Source organism: Ornithorhynchus anatinus, chromosome 4 (assembly GCF_004115215.2).
Source record: "Ornithorhynchus anatinus isolate Pmale09 chromosome 4, mOrnAna1.pri.v4, whole genome shotgun sequence".
NCBI classification, from domain to species: Eukaryota; Metazoa; Chordata; class Mammalia; order Monotremata; family Ornithorhynchidae; genus Ornithorhynchus; species Ornithorhynchus anatinus.
Window position 1 is genome coordinate 75,858,931 of NC_041731.1, and position 23,852 is coordinate 75,882,782.

Genomic DNA, 23,852 nt, shown 5'->3' on the forward strand with positions numbered 1-23,852 from the left:
AGAAGTGAAGTGATTTGCCGAAAGTCACATGGCAGACAAGCAGCGGAGCCAGTACTAGAACCCACAACCTTCTGACACCCAAGCCCATGCTCTACCCACGACGCTATGCTGCTTCTCCACGCCCCCACCCCCATTTGAGCAGGAAGTGTGACTCCACACAATCCTTGTGAGCCTCCTTCCAAGTGGAAGTCCACCCCATTTTCAAATTTAAGAGGTCACCCCTCCCACATTGAGCCCTGGTTTTGGGCTCGGAGCCAAACGCCTTGAGCGACATTCCTGGCACCAATGAGCAGAGCTTGCTGGGTCCATTCTGACCTAGAAGACCAAGCCGATAATGGAGTCACCATGTGTGAGGTCGGGAGAGAAGTGGAGGGGCAGGAGGGGGAGGGGGAACCTATATGCTACTGCTCTTCCACCGGCATTGAAGTCATGACTTCCAGCAAGGTGAAGAATTCTCTCTCAACTCCCTCACACAAAACCAAGGGCCTGACCCTTGCGAACGTTCAAAATCCCAATAACCTTTGCAAAAGTAGACACATTAGCCCAAAATCCGATTTAGGTCATAGTGAACTTCTGAGCTCACCCTGCCGGATCATCCTTCTGAGCAGAAGAAGGGTTACCTTGTTCCAGTCTGAGAGACAGATAATGATTCAAACAAGGCCTACGATTGTTCACAGGATCAGCCTTTCGCTTAAAGGTTCAAAATGCTTACCCTCCCTTGTCAACAGACTGAAAGGCCAAACTAACACTAGTGCTCGGAGCACCGATCTTGTTTGGAAAGGTCACTTGTTCAGCATATATATTGGGGAAACACTTCTACATTCCTTATCTCACGCTGCCCTCATTTGCCTCATGTCCCAAAGCAACAGGCCAATGAGGGACTGGGACTAATACCTCAGTTTCCTGATTCTCAGCCTCCTGTTTTTTTTCCGCCAGACCTGCTGCCTCAAGCAGCTGTGGTCAATGAGTATCATGATTTGTTGGGTCCAATTCTTACCGATCTGAAACCTGATTTCTTGCAGGCCAGGAACTGAGCGAGGAGAAGTACAGAGCAGCCTCCCATCCACATTGACCAGAGAGGAGAGGCTGCAGTCTTCCAATCTCAAAAGTAGACTGAAAAGACGCTACGTTGAAGATCCATACAGACATTTTCTCCAGGGACCATAACTATTTATCCTCACGGTCACACAACAGACCAGTGGGAGAAAGCAGTGTGGCTTAATGCAAAAAACAGAGGCTTGGGAGTCAGAGGACCTGGGTTCTAATCCCAGCTCCGCTGCTTGTCTGCTCTGCGACCTCAGGCAGACAAGTGTTTTCATCTGTAAAATGGGAACTGTGAGTCTCATGTGGGACAGGGCCTGCCATCGACCTAATTATCTTGTATCTACCCCTGTGCTTAATACAGTGCCTGGCACATGGTAAGCACTTAACAAATACCATTATGATGATGATTGTTATGATTATTATTATTATGTGGTATAGCAGAGTTTGGAACACTAGGTCCTCTGACTCCCCAGCCCGTGCTCTTTCCACTAAGCCACAGTTGTATTTTCTATTGCTTCCCTTGTCTTGTCTTATGCCGTCGATTTGTTTCCAACCTATAGCGACACCATGGACACATCTCTCCCAGAACACCCCGCTCTCCATCTGCAATCATTTTGATGGTGGATCCAGAAAGTTTTCTTGGTAAAAATACAGACGTAGTTTACCACTGCCTCCTTCTGTGCAGTAAACTTGAGTTTCCGCCCTCGATTCTCCGTCCTACTGCTGCTGCCCAACATGGGCGAGTTTTGCCTTGTAGCAGATGGCCTTCCACTCGCTAGCCACTGGCCGAGCTAGAAATGGAACGGATAGGCCTCTGCTTGACTCTCCCTCCTGTAGACGAGACTGGTAGAGTATTGGAAACTCTCCAGGTGAGACCCTGAGAGGAGTTGCTTCTCTTACCGGTAATTTATGGTAGGGTCTATCTAGTCCATTAGTTTCTAAGCTCCTCGAAGGCAGAGATGGTAAACCCCCAAGCACTTATGGAAAAGTGATCTACACAGGGAAAGCACTCAATAAATGCTATTGATTGCTCATAATAATCAATAACAATAATTGTAATATTCATTCAGTGTTTACTATATGCAAGCACTATGCTAAGCACCAGGGTGTATACAGGATAGTCTGATGATCTGGTTATCTTGTCTGTGTCCCAGGGCTTAGCACACTGCTTAGCATGTGGTAAACACTTAGTTGCAACCGTCATCAATCAAGCAGTGGTATTTAATGAATGTCTACTGTACGCAGAGCACTGTTCTAAGTGCCTGGGAGAGTACAGTACAGTAAAATTGGTAGAGGTGATTTTTACTCACAAGGAGCTTACTCCGTTACAGTATATTGGAGGAGACAGACAATAAAATAAATTACAGACAAGGGAAATGGCAGAGTATAAGAATATGCAAGTAAATATGATTTATTGCTGTGGTAATTATTCAGTGCTGTGCTGAATAATCATCAATATTATTATTATTACACACTCAGTCAAGAAATGTTGGGTTGGTCTGTTCTGAGGCTAACAGTCCTCCAGACTGTAAGCTCGTTGTGGACGGGGAATGTGTCCATTATATTGTTATACTCTTCCCAGTGCTTAATACAGTGCTCTGCATACCGTAAGCACTCAATAAATATGATTGTCTGACTGACTAGGGTCCCCACAAACAGCCCATGCCTGAATTTCCCAGTGGCCCACAGAGACATTACATTGCTTTAGATCCCTCATCATGGCATTCTGAGAGTACCATTCTGGTCCTGGGTTATGAAGGACCTGGGCCCCTGCAGCAAGGTGAAACTGGGCTGATCTTGTGGGACCAGGGAAGCAGCATGGCTTAGCAGAAAGGGCCCAGGTCTGAGAGTCGGAGGACCTGGGTTCTAATTCCGGCTCTGCCACTCGCCTGCTATGGGTGGGACCTTGGACAAGTCACTTAACTTCTCTGGGCCTCAGTTACCTCATCTAGGGATTGAGACTGTGAGCCTCATATGTGGGACAGGGACTGTGTCCAACCTGATTTGCTTGTATTCACCCCAACGCTTGTTCAGTGCCTGGCATATAGTAAGCGCTTAACAAATACCACAATTATCATCGTCATAATAATTATTAGTAGTAGTATTATTCCCTGTGCCTCAGATTCCTCATTTGTAAAATGAGATATTTGTTCTCCCTCCCATTTAGACTGTGAGCCTCATGTGGAACAGGGATTTCATCCAAACTAATTATCTTGTATCTACCCCAGCACTTAGTAGAATTCTTGGCACATAGAAAGAGCATAACAAATACTATCATTAGGCACGGAGCTGAGGAGAATCTCAGGTCCTGAATTAATGGTGCACTCCTCTGTACCTCTTCCTTAGAAAGGGAACCGTGCCTGCCTGCAGGACATTCGCTGGAGAAGGGACACAATGCTGCAAGAACAATTAAACTATTCAGGCTTTTTAAAAATTCTTCCTCCGCAGCACAATGAAGGAAATATTTACTGGGATAAAGGCAGATTTACGAGAGGAAAATACACAGCAGAAGAGGAAACCATTGAGCAGGAAAACTGAATATGCAAAAGGTTATCCAACTGTTTCCGTGCCTTGTTTGTCTCCCAGCCAATGTTCCCTGTTTCCAAATTGTTCAAGATTCAGAGCAACGGAGCAATCAATACATTTGGTTAGGAAGGAAGTGTACTGAAAGATCCCCATGGATTTTGGTCCCTCAATTGGCACCAGTGGGCGTACCCTCCAGAAAAAAGGAGAGGAGTCGGAGGAATAGGGAGAGTAACATCTGGATCACACAGTACCACTGGGAATTACAACTCAGACTTCCTCGACCATTCTCTGGGCAGAGGGCTCTCGCTCTGGGGTTCACCTCTCTCTGTCATAACCATTCACATTTCATTATTATTATAAACATCAACAATGGTATTTTTTGAGCGCTGTGTGCAGATCACTAAATTAGTGCATATTGTTCACTTCCAAGTACTGTGCTCTGCACTCAGTAAGCTCTCAGTAAATACGTTTGACTGACTTGGGAGAATACAATATAACAGGGTTGGTAGGCATGTTCCCTGCCCACAACGAGCTTATCATCACATGACTCTCTCCTCTTAACACTGAGCTGGAAGCTGTTCAAAGCAAGTGAGTTCCCACTGCTACTCTCTGAAGGCTTACAATCCAGGACAGGTGACATATTTTAAAAAAACACATGTGCTATTTCTCAGTAAAACACCTTGAAGGGATGGTCGTGTTTCAGACCCTCTAGAAGAGGGTCTGTGATGAACAGAGGGAAAACATCAGAGAGCAAATAGGCTAGAGAAGAATAGGCAGAAGAATAAGAAGGGTTTTCAATAATCATGATATCAATTACACCGTAAACATGTGCAGAGCTCTTAGTTTTCGAAAGGGTTTCACAACATTTGACTCATTTTTATGTTCATGACAACCCTATGATGAAGGGAAAGGCAGGAGGTATTATCCCCATTTTATTGATGAGAAAACTGAGGCTCAGAGAAGTTGTATGCAGTGCCTAAAATCACGCAGCAGGCCAGAGATAGAGCTAGAGCTTGAAACAACTCAAATCCACATCAGTGGGGACTGAATTGTTTTTGCCATCCAGCGACATGGTGGGTGTAAATCGTTAAATCAATCATATTTATTGAGCACTTACTGTGTGCAGAACACTGTACTAAGTGCTTGGGAAAATATGATGAAACAGAGCTCCCTGCCAACAATAAGGTTATAGTCTAGAGGAGGAGAGAGACATTAATATGAATAAATACATTCTGGAAATATACCTAAGAGCTGTGGGGCTTAAGAGGTGAAGAAGGTGCAAGGGTGACAGAAGGGAATGGGATAAAAGGAAATAAGGGTTTAGCCAGGGAAGGCCTCTCGGAGAAGATGAGGTGGGGAGAGTGATCACCTGTTGGATATGAAGAGGGAAAGCATTCCAAGCCAGAAGCAGGATGTGGGCAAAAGGTTATCAGCGAGAGAGATGAGATCCAGATGCGGTGAGTAGGTTGGCATCAGAGGAATGAAATAGTAGGAAATCGGGGAGGAAAGGAAAGAGGAGGCAAGGTAATTGAATCCTTTAAAGCCAATGGTGAGAAGTTTCTCTTTGATGTGGAGGTGGATGGGCAACCACTGGAAGTTCTTGAAGAATGGGGAAATACGGACTGAATGTTTTGGTAGAAAATTGACCTGGGCAATAGAGTGAAGTATGGACTTTATTCTCCCAAGCACTTAGAACAGTGCTCTGCACACAGTACGTGCTCAATTAATACGACTGAATGACTGATTGACTGGAGGGGGAAGAGACATAAGGCAGGGAGGTTAGCAAGGAGGCTGACTGATGGGTATTCCTACATTACAGAAGGCTCCATTGTTGACTCCTACACACACATGCGCACACACACACACAATTTGTAACCATTCTCCTCTACTCAGCAATGATAAATGAAAAATTAAACTCAAATACTAAGTAATTTTCTGTGCAATTACCAAACCAACAGGGAGAGAAGCAAAAGGGGTAATTAGGTAAAGCATCCATTCAGAAACAGATAAGCTAAAGACACCATACATGAAAAGAGGCAAAGAGGGGTGGTGAACTAACCCACTAATTTTTGAGTTGAATAGGTAATTGGGCAACATTTTTTGCACCCTTAAAATGTTGCTGCTCTGAGGGTGAAAGGTGAATTCTGCACCTTTCTACACATGCACAACCACTCGCACCCACCCACGCAGCAGCAGCAGTTTAGGACAGTGAATAATGATGAATTTGACCTGGAATTTGAGAAGAGCAGCATTTTAATAGAAATTTAGCAAGAACAGTAAGACCAACCCTTACAAAGGGCAGCACAGACTGGACTTCCAACAGGCACTATCGACTTGAATCCTAGAACACAGACATCTCTCTGATCTCGTCTCTCTGAACTTGTTCAGCTTAAATTCATTCTTATCCGTTTCAATTCGGCCCTCTCCGATGCCCGACAATAATACTCTTCCTTCTTAATTCACTTCCATACCCACTACTCCCACAAGCTGTTCCAGACATTTAACTCCCTTCTCAAACCTTCTGTTCTGCCACCCCCATCTTCTCTTTCCCCTAATGACCTAGCCAGGTACTTCATCAACAAAATTGAAACCATCAGGCTTGATCTTAAAATCTCCCCTGTTCCTCACCAATCCCCGCTTCTGCCCCACCTCTTCTACTCTCCCTAAATTCCCTGCAGGAACTCAAGATGAGAACTCTCACCTCCTCTCTAAATCTCCCACCTTCAACTGTGCTTCTGACCCATCTTCATACCTTTTTAAAACATGTGTCCTCTCCCTTTTTCCCTCCTTAACTGCCATCTTCAACTGTTCACTTTCCATTGGCTTTTCCCCACTGTTTTCAAACTTGGTTGCATATTCCCCAGCCTAAAAAAATCCTCACTTCACCTCACGGCTCCCTCCAGTTATCGCCCCATCTCCCCTCTACCACTGCTCTCTAAATTTCTTGAAAGAGTTGCTTAGACTTCCGCTCCTCCAGTTCTCACCTAGTTCTCCTCCAATCTGGCTTCCACCCCTTTCACTCCACAGAAACAGTCCTCTCTAAGGTATCCAGTGATCTTCTCACCACGTCTGATGGCCTCTACTTCATCCTAATCCCCCTAGACCTCTCAGCTGCCTTTGACACTCTAGGCCACCCCCTTCTCCTTGAAACTTTATCCAGGCCCGGCTACACTGACACCACCTCTCTTGGTTTTCCTTCTATCTCTCTGACCACTCAGTTTCCTTTTCTAACTTCTCCTCTGCCTCCACCCTCTGACAGTGGGGGTACCTCAAGGCTCAGTTTTGGGTCCCCTTCGATTCTCCATCTACATCCACTCCCTTGGAGAACTCACTTGCTCTCATGGTTTCAACTACCATCTCTATGCAGATGATTCCCAAATCTACATCTCCAGCTCTGACCTCTCTCCTTCCCAACAATCTTGCATTTCCTCCTAACTTCAGGACACCTCTACCTGACTACCCTTGCTGACATCTCAAACTAAACATGTCCAAAACTGAACTCTTAACCTTCCCACTCAAACCCTGCCCTCCCCTTGTTTTTCCCATCACTTTAGATGATACCAATCCATAATCAATCAATCATATTGTCTGTCAGATACAAAAAGGAAGGGTGTTCCAGTCCAGAGGTCATTGAATGATTGATTGACGGACGGATTGAGCACATGAGGTGTTGGCGTCTGTGATAAGCCTCATCTCCACAGTGCAGTACGTGAGGCTGTGCTCAGAGGCAAGGCAGACAAAAAGCTAGAGAAACTGTTCATACTGGGATGCTTTTTTTAAAAATAGTATTTGCTAAGCACTTACTTACAGTCTAACATTGTTTTAAGTGCTGTGGTAGGTGCATGTTAATTGGGTTGGACACAGTCCCGGTCAGGTATGGGGCTCACAGTCTAAATGATCGCTCTATGTTATCATCGTCATCATCAATGGTATTTATTGAGTGCTCACTGTGTGCGGACCACTGTATTAAACGCTTTGAAGAGTACCATCAAACAGAATTGGTAAATACATTCCCTGTCCACACGAGCTTACAGTCCAGAGGGGTGATGGGCATTAATAAAAATAAACAATTTATAATACATCTCCTGGTATTATTGCCCTAGAATAGGCCTTCCCACCTGTCAGTCATCATCTTTACTCTCTGGCTTCTAAGTCATCTGAACCAGAAAGAGGGAATAAAGCAGCATTCTTGACATGTTTGGGGGAACTCAAGCTTGCAAACGGGCGGCCGTCCGAGAAAAGTGTAAAATGTGTAAAACGTTTCATTAAACCATTACGTCACATCATCTTCTTACGTTGAACTAGCTCTCAAGCTTCCTGCCGAACTCACTCTCTTCCTCAGGCGGCATGATTCATTCCAGCCTCCACAGTCTGACTTCTGACCAGCGAAGGTCAAAGGACTCAATTCAGCTTGGGAAACAGATATCTCAAATGAGCTATGATAGGATATGACTGCTACAACGGAATGCTGATTTTATGGGCTTGGGTCATCCAGCCGACCTCTTAGTTGGCTGGAAAAATAAATCAATCAGTTGTGGAATTTTCGGTATTTGTTAAGTGTTTACTACGTTCCAAGCGCTATACTAAGCACTGAAGTAGGCACACGCTAATCAGACCGGACACAGTCCCGGTCTCACGTGGAGCACACGGTCATAGAGGGAGGGAGAATCAATCAATCAATCGATCAATGGTATTTACTGAGCACTTACTACAGGTAAAGCACCGTATTAAGCACTCGGGAGAGTATAGTACAACAGAATTAATAGACACGCTCCCTTCTCATAACAAGCTTACAGTCTAGAGAGGGAGACAGACAATATAAATAAATCAGCAATTTATAATATACAATTTAAAGATAGTCATTCATTCAGTAGTACTTATTGAGCACTTACTTTGTGCAGAGCACTGTACTAAGCGCTTGGAATGTACAATTCGGCAACAGATATGTCCATAAGTGCTATGGGGTTGGAGGTGGGATGAATATCAAATGCCCAAAGATGACAGATTCAAGTGCATAAGTGCATAGACGACATATAAGAGAGAGTGAGCAGGGGGGAAAAAGTACTTCATCTGGGAAGGCCACTTGGAGGAGTTACGACCTTAATAATGCTTTGAAGGTAGGAAGAGTGGTAGTCTGGAATATGCAGAGTGGGAAGGATTTCCAGGCAAAGGGTTCAGCGGTGAGATAGGCGAGACCTGGGCACAGTGATTAAACTCAGTTATTTGTAAAATGGGGCTTAAGATTGTGAGCACTGTGTGGGACAGGGACTGTGTTCAACCCGATTATCTTCTCTCTACCCCAGCTCTTTGTACAGTGCCTGGCACACAGTAAACACTTAACAAATATCATTTTAAAAAGTCATCATTATCATTATTAATCTCCCAAGCACTCAGTACAGTGCTCTGCTGATTTATTGACATCGCTATGATTGTTGCAGGGCAAGTTTCAGGAGAGGCTGCCTTGGCTAGGGGAAAGAACAGGAATCTGGGGAGCGGGGGACCACAGATAAATCATTTAATTTATTGGGCCCTCAGTTTCTCCATTTGTGAAATGGGTGTAAGACTCTCTGACTCTCCCTATGTCCACGGGATGATGCAAAACAAAATGAGATCATTGAGATGGAAGTAAAAATCAAGATTTTTCAAAATCCAGTATTCTACCAGTCTCAACTACGGGAGGGAGAGTCAAGCAGAGGCCTGCCCATTCCATTCCCAGTTTGGGCAGTAGCTTGGGGGACTCACAGTCTATCTGCAAATTTTCACTCACTTTATGTTGGAAGCCAGTTTGTCAAGAAAACGTTTTATTAAGGTTTAAACTTTCCAACATCAACCGCACCACTTAGAGGGAGTTGGTTTTTTTAATCACAATGATCCTATACCAAATATAATTGAAACACAGATGAGGACATGGTTCGTAATGGGACTTTTATGATGGTTATTTCTGCAATCTCAACAAGGTCTACCGTGGGCAAAGCAGCAACCTGATATACACCTCTGGCTGGGAAAATCACTCTTGAAATACTGCACCTATATTTCATTTACTGCATTAAGGTCATTTATATCTGCCAGTGTGGAAAGAGCATGGTCTTTGGAGTCAGAGGTCATGAGTTCAAATCCCAGCTCTGCCACTTGTCAGCTGTGTGACTGTGGGCAAGTCACTTAACTTCTCTGGGCCTCAGTTACCCCATCTGTAAAATGGGGATTAAGAGTGTGAGCCCCATGTGGGACAACCTGATTCCCCCCTGTCTCCCCCAGCGATTAGAGCAGTGCTCTGCACATGGTAAGCGCTTAACAAATACCAACATTATCATTATTATTATTATTATTTATTGAATGCTTACTGTATGCAGAGCACTGTACTAAATGTTTGGGTGAGTCCAACACAATTAAGAGTTATGGTACCTGCCCTCTAGGAGTTTACAATCAATTGGCTATACAGATCCTAGAGAAACTGAGGCTCCCAGTGCTGACATGTTTTGCCTTTAATCACAAATAAGGGAAGCAGCTTCTCCTAGGGGAGAGACCATGGGACTGTTAGCCAGGAGATACGGGTTCTAATCCCAGCTATGCCATTTGCCAGTTGTTTGACCTCGGGCAAGTCACTTGGCTTCTCTGCACCCCAGTTTCCTCGTCTGTAAAATGGGGATAAAAATATCTCCTCTCCCTCCATCTCAGGCCGTGCACCTCATGCGGGGCAGGGACTGGGTCCGATCTGATGCTGTCATATCTACCCCAGTGTTTAGCAGTGTGCTTGGCACATAGAAAGTGCTTAGTGAATAACATCAGTGTCGTCACGGTACGAGGGGCAGGGCCTAGAGAAGAATCTGGCTCTCTCGCTTCTTCGGCTGCTTGCCCTTTGTAAGCTCCACCCTTCACCCTTATCTCCCTGGAGGCATCTCCTCCAAAAAGCCTTCCCTGATTAAGCCCTCTTTTCCCCGGTTCATTCTCCCTTCTGCATCGTCTATGTGCTTGGGTCTGTGATCTTTGGACATTTGATAGTCGCCACACCCCCAACCCCACTTCCCCCCATAAGTACATAGCACTAATGTATCTATCTTTAAATTATATAATATAAATTACTTTTTATTCATATTAATGTCTGCCTCCCCCTCGAGACTGTCAACTCGTTATGGGTAGGGATCCGATTTGCCAACTCTGTTGTACTGTACTCCCCCAGGTGTTTAGTACAGTGCTCTCCACATAGTAAGCACTCAGTAAATACCATCTATTGATTGATTGGAGATGTTATCGGCAGAACCTCCTCACAAGGCCTGTTCACACGAGTCGGCTGGATTGGCAGCAAGCGGCGTAAAGGCCGTGTCTGCTCCTACCTGCACTGAGCCCCGTGATCATTTTCTTCGGTAAATAAGCCCGTTCACGGCAATACGCCCTCCCCCACAGGATGGCCTGAGGGTTCATTCTGTGAAAAATCACACAATTATTTTGTCCCGCTCGCCCCTGAAAGCCCCTGACTAAATTGGAACAAGGAGCCGGGAGACTCGACGCTTCGGAAAAGACCCAAATATAACACAAAGAGCCATTCTAGATAAGGGGGGAAAGGAAAGCACCTAGTCCAGATGTCTGGCCCTCAGCCACCCCGGCCAGATTTCTACCTTGTGAAACAGTGCTCGCCCAGTGCTCTCCCTAATCCCAGTAAATGAAAACTTTCTCTAATATTAAAATTAAATTTCCTGTATTTCCTGTTATGCTTCCAAGCCCTTCTGCTTCCCTCCTTCTCGCCCTGTCCCATGGCGCTCTTTATGAGAAATGGGGCATTAGACTTCTGACCAGCTTCCAGCCTGATTAATTGCCCTCTGCGGCTCTCAATCCCCCTGATGTTGACCTTGGGTCTGGCCTTTTCCCTCACTTCCTGCCCTAAACTCTTGCAGTGTTCCTACATGATGTTCAGAGGAATAGTCTTCCCTGCCTCCCCGCCTACCTCCTTTCCTATTGCCAAAGAGTGGCCCCCTGAGAGAAATTCCAGTTCACACTACTATCCCAGGTGTGCCCCAGTTCAGACAGTCTCGCCTAGTGGAAAGAGCACGAGCCCAGAGACAGAGGACCTGGTCTCTAACCCCGGCTCCTCCACTTGCCTGCTGTGTGACCTTGGGTAAGTCATTTCCCTGAGCCCCTCAGTTTCCTCATTTGTAGAGTAGGGATTAAGTACCCGTTTTCCCGCCCATTTCGACTGTGAGCCCAACGAGAGACAGGGACCGTGTCTGACCTGCCTGTGTTGCCGCTACTCCGGCACTTAGTACAGTCCTTCGCACATAGTGAGCGCTTAACAGATACCTCAGTCATTATTATGACTTGCATTTTGTGGTCTGCCCAGAATAGAACCAGGGCCTCTGGGGATGATGTTTCATCTATGCCAGAAGGCCCAGAGAATAACCCCCCAAATAGCCCAGTGGTTTCTTGGGTTAAACTGCTCCTAGGTAATCACAGCTCCACAGATGTCAAAGAGGGGGAAAGGGAACAGAAATTCTTTGAATCAGTCACTATGAGCACAGTTGAGAAACAACGCGATCGTTATATGGGTAAGAAGAGACGTCGCTATCACACCGCATGTATGCAATTCCTCTGAATGCCAAGCCCCTCGTACCCAGAGTTCTAGCTGACTGCAAATAGCCTGCTCTTGAAGAGCAGTTTTTATAAAATGTATTCATCCATAGTACTTAGCGGGTGAAGCAGCTTGGCCTGGTGGCAAGAGCATGGGCCTGGGAGTCAAGAGACCTGGGTTCTAATCCCAGATCCACCACTTGCCTGCTGTCTGACTTCGGACGAGTTGTTAACTTCTCCGTGCCTCAGTGTCCTCATCGGTAAAATGAGGGGGGAATACCTAGTGACCTTCCCCCTTAGATTGTGAACCCCATGTGGGACCGGAACTGCGTCGGATCTTATTTGTATTGTATCTACCTCAGACCTTAACACATAGAGAAGTAGCATGGCCTAGTAGAAAGAGCACGGACCCGGGAGTCAGAGGAACAGGATTCTACTCCTGGCTCTTCCAGCTGCTTGCTGTGTGATTTTGGGCAAGTCACTTAACTTCTCGGTACCTCCGTTTCCTCAGCTGTAAAATGGGGCTTTGAAACCTGTTCTCCCTCCTACTCAGACTGTGAACCCCTTGGGGAACAGGGACTGTCCCCCAGCTGATTAACTTTTATCTACCCCAGCTCTTAGAACAGTGGTTGGCACATAGTAAGTGCTTGACAGTTTTTTTTATATAATAATGTTAATAATAATGTTGGTATTTGTTGAGCGCTTACTCTGTGCCGAGCACTGTTCTAAGCGCTGGGGGAGACACAGGGGAATCAGGTTGTCCCACGTGGGGCTCACAGTGTTCATCCCCATTTTATATCCCATTTCCATTCATTTACCATATGTATTTATTGAACACTTACTCTGTGCAAAGCACTAAATTAAGTGCTTGGGAGAGTACAAGCTAACAACAAACAGACACATTCCTGCCTACAATGAGCTCCCAGTCTTAATCCCTATTTTACAGATGAGGAAATGAGGCACAGTGAAGTGACTTGTCCAAAGTCACTTCAGCAGACAAGTGGTAGAGATGGGATTAGAACCCAGGTACTTCTGATTCCCAAGACTGTGCTCTATCCAGTAGGCAGCACTGCTTTACTGTTCCTGGACCACTCCATCGAGCCTAACTTCTCAGCACAGTCACAGCAGCGGGGTTTCTTAAGCTCCCGTACAATGCATTCTGGTGCTGCAGAAAACAAGTTGTAAAGAATGGTTGCTGCCCTCAGGAGCTCCTTAATAGGGAATGCCATTTTTGACTTTTACCTGATTTTACCCCAAGTTCCACCCTTGATTTACTGAAAAAAAAAATCCAATAAATGCTGAAAACCCTCCCAGATGGCATTTCTGCCCTGATTTGGCTACCTCTCTCTGCTCTTTCTCGCTGTTCCGTGCTCCCCTGATTCCCCTCCCCTTTCTGATCCACTAAGCCCACGCTCTCCTCGACTTTTTTCTTCCCCTTCCCCTGCTTCCCCTCTTAGAGCAGAGTCTGAGCTGAGGGGAGAAGAGACTTTTGGCAGGAAGAGAGACTCCAGGAGTGATATGGAGTTCAGAGTCCCTTCTTCCTCTTCCTTTCTTTCCTCACCTGTCCCCTTCCACCCCAAGGAACACTACTGTCTATTCTTGGCCACCATCCCAACCCGATACTGGTCAGCCTCTCGTTCTCCACCCTGCCCCTGTTGGGTCAGAGACACTGGAGATAATGGCTTGTAAGAATTTTACAGGGCAGTGGTAGGCAATTGCCCCCTCCCAACATTTCCTTGCTACTCTTAACCATCCATCCCTCTGGACTCTCCCGTCTCTGAACCATCATTTACACAAGCAGCATACAAGAAGCAGCATCACCTAATGGAGAGAGCGCACGTCCGGGTGACAGAAGCACCTGGGCTCTTTACCCCGGCTCTGCCGTTGTTTGCTAGGTGACCTGGGGCGAGTCTCTTAACTTCTCTGTGCCTCAGTTTCCTCAACTGTAAAGAGGGGATATCTATTCTCCCTCCTACCAGCAGTGTGACTTAGTGGATAGAGCATGGGCCTGAGAGTCAGAAGGACCTGGGTTCTAATGACGGCTCTGTTGCATGTCTATTGTGTGACCTTGGACAAGTCACTTAACTTCTCTGTGCCTCAGTGACCTCTTCTGTAAAATGAAGATTAAGAGAATGAGCCCCATTTGTGATAGGGACTTTCCAACCTGATTAACTTGTATCGACCCCAGCACTTAGAACAATGGTTGGCACATAGTAAACACTTTACAAGTACCATAATTATTTATTGATTGATTATTTACCTAGACCACAAGCCCCATAGAGGACAGGGACTGTGCCCAACCTAATTAATTTAAACCCACCCCAGAGCTTAGTACACATGTAAGCTCATTATGGGCAGGAAACATGTCTGCTGATTCTGTTGTACTCTCCCCAGGTCTTAGTACGGTGCTCTGCATATAATAAGTGCTCAATAATGCCACTGATGGATTGGTTGATAGTAAGCACTAAACAAATACTTTTAAAAACAAAAACAAAATCAAGCAGGCAGCTCCCTCAGCCTTCCAACCCATGGGGCAGCTGAACTGCTTCAGCAGTAACCCGTGACAACCCCCACCTCCCCTCTTCGGCATCCTGGCACCTTAATCCAGATTTGTGTGGCATCACCTTGGTGGGGTGGAGGAATGGAGCAGGTGTAGTCGGGGCCCTCCACAAAACGTAGGCCTTCAGAGAGGCCAAAGTTGTGCCATTTTGGCTCTAGGGTTCTGAGCTACAAAGAGTCCGAAATGCCGCTCCTCTCTCCACGGTACATGATTGCTTTGTTTCTAATCTTGCCCTTGTCTTTTCTGTTTTCTATTATTTAATCTCTCCTTATGTATCTATCACCAGTTCTCTCTTCCCCCTCCCCACCCCCCAACTCTAATCCTTGAGGTCTCAGTATCGTGTCTGGTTCTCACCCATGGATTCTTTCCTAGTGTTGGTATGGTGATTTGCCCATAGTAGGTCCTTAACAAATACTATGACAATGACTAATATCCGTGCCCTTTCCTCTGCCTGGAATTTCCTCCCGCCTCAAACCCACAGACCACAACTTTCCTCACCTTCATCGTCATTGATGGTGTCTGTTTATTACTACACTGCACTCTCCCTAGTGTTTAACACAGTGCTCTGCACACAGTGACCATTTCATAAATACGGTTGACTGATAGAATGACTATTTATTGAATGCTCGCTATGTGTGGATTACTGCATTAAGTGCTTGGGAGAGTACACTTCAACAGAGTTGGTAGACCCATTCTCTGCCCACAGTGAGTTTACAGTCTAGGGGAAGCTTTCAAAATCCCCTGGAATCCCCTCTCCTCCAAGAAACTTCCCCCCAAGTAATTTCTGCTGTCCCTATGTCATGATCTCCAAACCCCACCCAGAGCCCATATTTACAGATTACGTGCTGCAGTCTTGGCAGCCCCCAACTTTTGGTTTGCAGTTTGGGCAATTCCCGCTGGGCTGGACCCTGACCCACCTCCAGCCCCTGCTGCCCGTATCTCTTGCGGGTCACTTCACTTCTCTGAGCTTCAATTACCTCATCTATAAAATGGGAATTATTAATAATAATAATAATGGCATTTGTTAAGCACTTACTATGTGCCAAGCACTGTACTAAGCACTGGGGTGGATAAGAGCAAATCGGGTTGGACACAGTCCCTGTCCCACTTGGGGCTCACAGTCTCAATCCCCATTTGACAGATGAGGGAACTGAGTCCCAGAGAAGTGAAGTGACTTGCCCAAGGTCACATAGCAGACACGTGGAAGATCGCAGATTAGAACTCAGGGGCTTCTGACTCCCATGCCCATGCTCTATCTACTACACCGTGGCTCAGTGGAAAGAGCATGGGCTTTGGAGTCAGAGGTCATGAGTTCGAATCCCAGATCTGCCACTTGTCAGCTGTGTGACTGTGGGCAAGTCACTTCACTTCTCTGTGCCTCAGTTCCCTCATCTGTCAAATGGGGATTAAGACTGTGAGCCCCAAGTGGGACAACCTGATTCCCCTGTCTACCCCAGCGCTTAGAACAGTGCTCTGCACATAGTAAGCGCTTAACAAATACCAACATTATTATTATTACACCATAAAACTGTGAACCTTATGAATCCTGTGGACAGAGGGACTGTGTCCAATCTGATTATCTTGTTTCTATTCCAGAACTTAGAACAGTGCCTGGCACATAGTAAGCACCTAAAAAATACCTCTTATTATTATCAGGGGTGTCTCTAAAAAATCTCCAACATGAACCAAATACCACCCAGGTATTCAGTTTCCTAAACTGCTGCTAAGCTTGTTATGGGCAGGGAATGTATCTGTTTGTTGTTGTATTGTACTCTCCCAGGTGCTTAGTAAAGTGCTCTGCACATAGTAAGTGCTCAATAAAGACAATTAAATGAATGAATGAATGAATGACTAATACCAGCTCAATCCATGATTTCCCTAGACTGTAAACTCATCCTCCAGACTGTAAACTCGTTATGGATGGGGGATGTGTCTGCTAATTCTGTTGAATTGTACTCTCCCAGGTGCTTAGTACAGTGCTCTCCACATAATAATAGTTATGGCATTTGTTAAGCGCTTACTATGTGCCAGGCACCATACTAAGCCCTGGGATGTATATAAGCAAATCAGGTTGGACACAGTCCCTTTCCCACGTGGGGCCCACAGTCTCAATCCTCATTTTACAGATGAGGTAACTGAGGTCCAGAGAAGTGAAGTGACTTGCCCAAGGTCACACAGCAGACAAATGGCGGATCCCGGATAAAACACATGGCTTTCTGACTCCCAGGCCCATGTTCCAACCACTGCAAAGAACTCAATAAATAACATTGATTGATTGATTTCTATCCTACTCGTCCTCTTCATATACAGTTAATGTCTGCTCGTTTCCCCTCTTAGATTATAAACTGGTTGAGGGCAGGTGTGGTGCGTTTTGATTCAATTACATTCCCTCAAGCGTTTCATCCCGTGCTCCACATGTAGTGGTTAATAATAATCACTGTGATATTGGTAAAGCACTTACTGATATTATTCATAATTATTTATGGTATTTGTCCACCACTTGTCTGCTAGGTGACCTTGGGTAAGTTACTTAACTTCTCTGTGCCTTAGTTACCTCACCTGTAAAATGAAGAATAAGACTCTGCGCCCCACACGGAACAGGGACTCTCTCCAACTTGATTAATAATGATAATAATAATAGTAATAATTATTATGGTACTTGTTAAGTGCTTACTGTATGCCGAGCACCATTCTAAACACTGGGGTAGATGCGAGTTAATCAGGTTAGACACAGTCATTGCCCCTCAAATGTCTTAATCCATATTTTACAGATGAGAACACTGAGAACCAGAGAAGTTAAGAGACTTGCCCAGGGTCATTGTCCACTGGCCAGACTTCAGGCTCGTAACGGAAGAAAACCTAGTTGCACGAATGGAAAACCAAGAGCCAGGGAGGAGGAAGTGGCTGGTAGTTAGGACGGCTCGTTTGAAGAAAGCTCTGGAGGGCAGGGATAAAGAGGTCACTGAGGCCCAGAGAAGTTAAAAGACTTGCCCAAGGTCACACAGGAGACATGTGGCCGAGGTGGGATTAGAACCCAGGTCCTTCTGACTCCCACGCCTGTGCACTATCCACTGAGCCACGCTGCTTCTCATTAGTTTATATCTGCCCTAGTGCTTAGTACAGTGCCTGGTCCTTAGTAAGAGTTTAACAAATACCATTAAAAACAATAAAAATAGAATCCCTAGTCTGGGGATTTATAGCCTTAACCGTAGAAATAGAACTGACACAAATGAAAGGAAAAGAGAGAAATATACACTTAGAGGGCAGAAGGGTGTTGACGTGGCAGAGAGGTTACGGTGGGATCAGCTGGTTTTGAGTCACCTTCTGAGGCCCTTAGGTGGCTCAGAATATTCTTCCTAAAATAAGTGAGCCTTGAAGAGAGATTTGCAAGGGCGTGTCGGAGGGTGGAAGCCGGAGGAAAAGATTCTATATTATGTCCCCACATCAGAAAAGCTTTTTTTTTTTCCAGTTAGAACAGCAAGCGATTCCTTCCCTCCAAATAAAATTCCATAATTTGGATGTTGCCGTTCTCCGAGGGCCAGAAGTCAGGCTCGCAACAGAAGAAACCTGGTTGCACTGATGGAAAACCGAGGGCCAGGGAGGAGGGGATGGCCGACAGTTTGGCTCTGAGAGGACGACCTCGGTCGGAGAGAGCTTAGGTGGGCAGGGATAAAGATTGGGTCCCTTGAGAGTTGGAGCTGGAATCTTAGCCTCAGAGAGCAAAGGTTATTTTATCAGGAAATACATCAGAGCCCTTTTTCGTGACCACTTTTTTCCAAGCACATCTCAGCAATGTGTGAGTTTAGACCGCAAGAATCTGAGGAACCACCCAATCTCTTCATCAGCTCTCAGCGAGGCCAGAGACACACCGTCAGAGTCTTAGAGGGTAGGACCCTCAGGTTTGGCAATGGTCTAGCTTGTGCGTGGGTGTATTTGTGTGTCTGTTTTGTCCACTGGGGCAGTCTTCTTTCTGGGTCGGGGGTGTCTCATCTGTAGGCCAAGAAAGATTGGGTTTGTCCTCTCGCTCTCTCCGCCCCGCAGTTGTCCTCAGGGTGAGAGGAACAGGGCTGGAGTTGTTTTGAGGGGGGGGGGTCCTGGGGGTCTTGGGCTAGGCTTGACTAGGTACAGCGCAGGGTGCCAGAGAGGAGTCTGGAGAGGGAGAGATGGGGAAGGTTGGAGAGGATGCCCAGCAGTGGAAAAGACCTGGGGGAGTTAGGGAGAGAAATGTCCAGAAGAGAGCAGGGGGCATGGGGGAAGGAAGAGAAGAGGGGTACTGATGAACCAGGGCAGTTAGAGAGGTGGTATGGAACAACAGAGGGAAGGATATAGCCCAGGACTTGCAGCTCAATAAAGACACTGAAGAAGGTCAGGGGGAACTGGATCTGGGCACCGGTATGGAAAAGGAAATGTGTCAGAGCACGAAAGCGGCGGCGGGGTGAGGGAGGAGGAGGGAGAGAAGGCTGAAGGGAACGGGGAGGGGGTGCGGAGAGATCAAGAAGGCAGACAGGCTGTTTCCTTTCATACTGCGGCCTGGAGCCCTGTCCTACCTCAAAGCCTGAAATAACCCGGACACCCCCCCTCCCACCCTGGTCAGTGGAGATGGAGCTATTTTTAAAATTCTGCTTTTCACTTTGATGCGCTTTCAAAAGCCAAAGATATAATTTAGCCCGAGGGAGGGAGAGGGAGGTGGAGAAGGAAGAAGGGAAAGAGATAGAGAAGTGAAAATACAAGTTATACAAACAAAAATACAGTCCCGCCACTAAGTTTTGCAACCGAAATGCAGGCCCGGAGGGTCTCCGTCAATCACCGCTCCACCGGGCTGCTTAAGGGAAGAGTTTTGGAATCACTGGGGACGGAATCATTTTCGAATAAAATTTCAAATGAAGTAGAGATGAAAGAAACAATTGATCCAATGTCAGGCTGGTGGAGGAGACTCTGTGCCTGACAGGGATGTTTCTGGAAATCTCAGTCCCTCTCTTCCTGGTAGAGGCTAGTTCAATTGCCTCATTACTTTAGCTCTGAGCACCTCATGTTGCCAGGGATATCATCAGGAGGGGGCTTAATTCAGGTATAAAAATATGCTTCAGGTTCAAATTTGGGTAGATATAAGTCTCCAACCACCATCTAATCCTCATGTATTTTCAGGGAGAAAAGAAAAATATGTGCGTGTGAGTGTGTGTGTGTTCATTGATTCACTCCTTTACAGAAGCAGTGTGGCCTAGAGGAAAGACCTCGGGCCTGGGAGTCAGAAGTCCTGGGTTCTGATCCCGGCTCTACCACTTGTCTACTCTGTGACCTTGGGTAAGTCACTTCATTTCTCTGGGCCTAAGTTCCCTCAGCTGTAAAATGGGGATGAAGATTGTGATCCCCATGTGGGACATGGACTATGTCCAACCTGATTAGCTTGTATCTACCCCAGCGATTAGTACAGGACGTGGCACATACTAGGTGCCTAACGAATACCTCATTTCTTATTAGCCTTATTATTATTCTCTAATATGAGGATATAAATCATCAGAAGGTTTTAGCACCAGTTATCTGGTCCGGGTTCTGTGGAATCAAGTTTTACTGCACAGCGCCTGCCTACCCCCTGTGCCCGTCTGGCCGCCGAGGAGGTTAAAGGTGATGGCCCTGGCTTTAGGACCATTCCACGGGGCCATGTGACTACAGGATCAGCCTCCTCCCTGGTCATCCGCCTTCTAGGCTCTCTTCCCTTTCAGTCCCTACACCACGCTGATGCCCAGGTAGTCTTCGCGAATGGTCACTTGGCCCCCCATTGGCTCTCCAGAAACCTCCAGTGGCTACCTAATCAATCAGTCTTAAGTGTCATGTCAAGCAGAAACTCTTTATCTTAGGTTTCAAAACTCTCCACTCACTTGGCATTCTTCTCACTTCCCCGCTTACATATCTGCTTCCTTCACTCCCTACTCCCCAGTTCCCCTCCTTTATTCCTTCCAAGCTCACCTTCTGTGTCCCCGAGCCACCAATGATATTTATTGAGTGCTTGCCGTGTGTCAAGCACCCAACTAAGCACTTGGGAGAGTACAGCTCAGTACAGTCCCTCTAGACTGTAAGCTCACTGGGGGCAGGGAACGTGTCTGTTTATTGTCGTATTGTGCTCTCAAGCACACCTGGAGGGTTTCCAGTACTCTACCTGTCTCGGCTACAGGAGGGAGAGTCGAGAGACCATTCCATTCCTAGCTTGGCCAGTGACTAGTGAGTGGAAGACAATCTGCTACAAGGCAAAACTCACTTGTGCTGGGCAGCGGCGGCATGGGAGAGAGTAGAGGGCAGAGACTCAGATTTACTGTGTGGAAAGAGGCAGTGGTAAAACATTTCTGTATTTTTACCAAGAAAATTCTATGGATACGCCACCGGAACAATTGCAGGTGGAGGTGGAGCGTTCTGGGAGAGATAATAATGTTGGTATTTGCTAAACATTTACTATGTGCAGAGCACTGTTCTAAGCGCTGGGGGAGATACAGGGTCATCAGGTTGTCCCACGTGAGGCTCACAGTTAATCCCCATTTTACAGATGAGGTAACTGAGACACAAAGAAGTTAAGTGACTTGCCCACAGTCACACAGCTGACAAGTGACAGAGCCGGGAATCGAACCCATGATCTCTGACTCCGAGAGATGTGTCCATGGACTCACTATGGGTCGGAAATGACTCGGCAACATGAGAGAAGACTCTCCCAAGTGCTTAGTACAGTGCTCTGCAAACAGAGCTCCAAAAATATGATTGACCGATTGACAGAACAGGTAGACGAGATCCCTGCCCACAAGGCACTCAGAGTCTAATTTAACTTGTAGCTACCCCAGCACTTAGAACAGTGTTGGACACATAGTAAGCACTTAAGAAGTACCATTTTTTTTTATTGTTATTATTAGTGGGAGCTTCTACAGTCTTGCTCTCAGCTCTTCTAAACTCACAATGGGAACATGGCCAGTGAGGGAAAGGGAGCTCGAAAGTCACTGATCTCAAAAATCAATTCTCCATCCGGGTTTCCCCCATCCTGGAGTCCCAGGATTGAGACTCGTTCCTGATGAGAAATACAACCACCGGCACCATCATCATCATCATCATCATCACACATCACAGACACATCATCATCAGCATCATTGTTATATATCACACGCACACCATCATTACCAATTATTAATTGATTTGTAAATGGGTACTCTAGAAGGGAAATTTTCAAGTGGGGTACGAGTAGTGAGAAACAGTTTGGTAGTCAGAAGACCTGGGTTCTAATCCCAGCTGTGTCACTTGCCTGCTGTGTGACCGTGGACATGTTATTTCACTTCTCTGGGCCTTGGGTTCCTCATCTGTAAAATGGGAATTCAATATCACAATTATGATTATGTTACTGAAAAGATTTTGAGTGTCAGGATAGTGAAAAACTCCATTTATTCACTTCAGTTAATCAATCAATCATGTTTATTGAGTGCTTACTTTGTGCAGAGGACCGTAATAATAATAAAAATGGCATTTGTTAAGCGCTTTCTGTGTGTCAAACACTGTTCTAAGTGGTGGGTTAGATACAAAGTAATCAGGTTGTCCCACATGGGGCTCACTGTCTTAATCCCCATTTTATAAATGAGGTAACTGAGGCACAGAGAAGTTAAGTGATATTACCCAAGGTCACACAGCAGACAAGTGGGGGAGCTAGAATTAGAACCCTCGTCCTCTGACTTCCAAGCCTGTACAGCTTGGAATACAGTACAGTACAATACAACAGAATTAACAGACACGTCCCATGTCCGTAACAAGCTTACCATCTAGAGGGGGAGACAGACATTAATATAAATAAATAAATTGTGGATATGCGCATAAGAGTTGTGGGACTGAGAGAGGTTGAATAAAGGTGCAAATCTGGGTGAGGCTAATGCAGAAGGGAGTGGGAGAAGAGGAAATGAGGACTTAGCTGGAGAATGACTCTTGAAGGAGATGTGTTTTTATAAGGCTTTGAAGGTGGGGAGAGTGACCATCTGTCAGAAATGAAGAGGGAGGGGGCTCCAGGTCAGAGGCTGGATAGAGGAGAGGATTCAGCAGTGAGAAAGAAGAGATTGAGGTGCAGTGAGTTGGTTGGCATTAAAGGAGTGAAGTGTGCCGGCTGGGATGCGGTAGGAGAGAAATGAGGTAAGAAGGTAGGAGGGGACAATGCTTCCATTTGTCCATTTGAATATTATTATGAAAAACCCAAACAGCAGCTGCATGGTGAGCTGGAAAATACACACATGATTATTATGGCCATTATTATTATGGTCACTACTATTAAGGTATTTGTTAAGCGATTGCTCTGCGTCAAGCACTAAGTGCTGGGGTAAATGCAAGTTAATCAAGCAGACACAGTCTCTGTCGCCCATAGGGCTTGTAGTCTATGTAGAAGGAGGAACGGGTATTGAATTCCCATTTTACAATTGAGGAAACTGAGTCAGAGAAGTTAAAGAGACTTATCCAAGGTCACACAGCAAGCGTTCGGGAGAGTCGACGTTAGGACCCTGGTCTTCTGACTCTCAGATCCGTGTTCTTTCCACTAGGCCCCACTGTTTCTCACTGTGCCCACTGTCTAAGCACCAGGAGAGGGGTAGAGGGAGGAATAACCAGAGAGGAGAAATAAATGATTTAGGAATGGAGTGGAGCACCATCTCAAATCCTGGGACAAAGGAGGGAGCTGCCGGGAGCCCGGTGTAGCAGATAACAATAATAATAATAATAATGGTATTTGTTAAGCACTTAACTATGTGCCAAGCACTGTACTAAGCGCTGGGATGGACACAGGCAATGGACGGACCCGCAGATGGACCCGCCTGCTAGGCAACAATTGGGAGAAGCATTGTTGCCCTTGAGCAAAGGTTTGCTCAAGGTTTGGGGAAGACTGAGGAACGAGAGGCAGGCTGGAACACCGAGACAGGCCCCTGATGGACAAATTCGTTCATTCATTCATTCAGTGGTATTTATTGAGCACTTACTATGTGCAGAGCACTGTACTAAGCGCTTGGAATGTACAATTCGGTAACAGATAGAGACAGTCCCCGCCCTTTGACGGGCTTACAGGAGCAGCAGGGCCCACTGACCACAGCGAGGGAGGACACCTTCCTCTTCGCCCACCAGTGTGGGGAAGTCCTGATCTTTAGGAGGGAAAGCTGCTTCAGCA

The 23,852-nt window shown here is 46.1% G+C and overlaps 1 non-coding gene across 1 annotated transcript; it reads right to left on the reverse strand.

Moving 5' to 3' along the window:
• Positions 1-1,793: 1,793 nt before the first annotated feature.
• LOC114811669 lies at positions 1,794-1,931 on the reverse strand. Its single transcript, XR_003759365.1, has one exon. It is a non-coding gene; the product is annotated as a small nucleolar RNA SNORA7 (small nucleolar RNA).
• Positions 1,932-23,852: the final 21,921 nt, after the last annotated feature.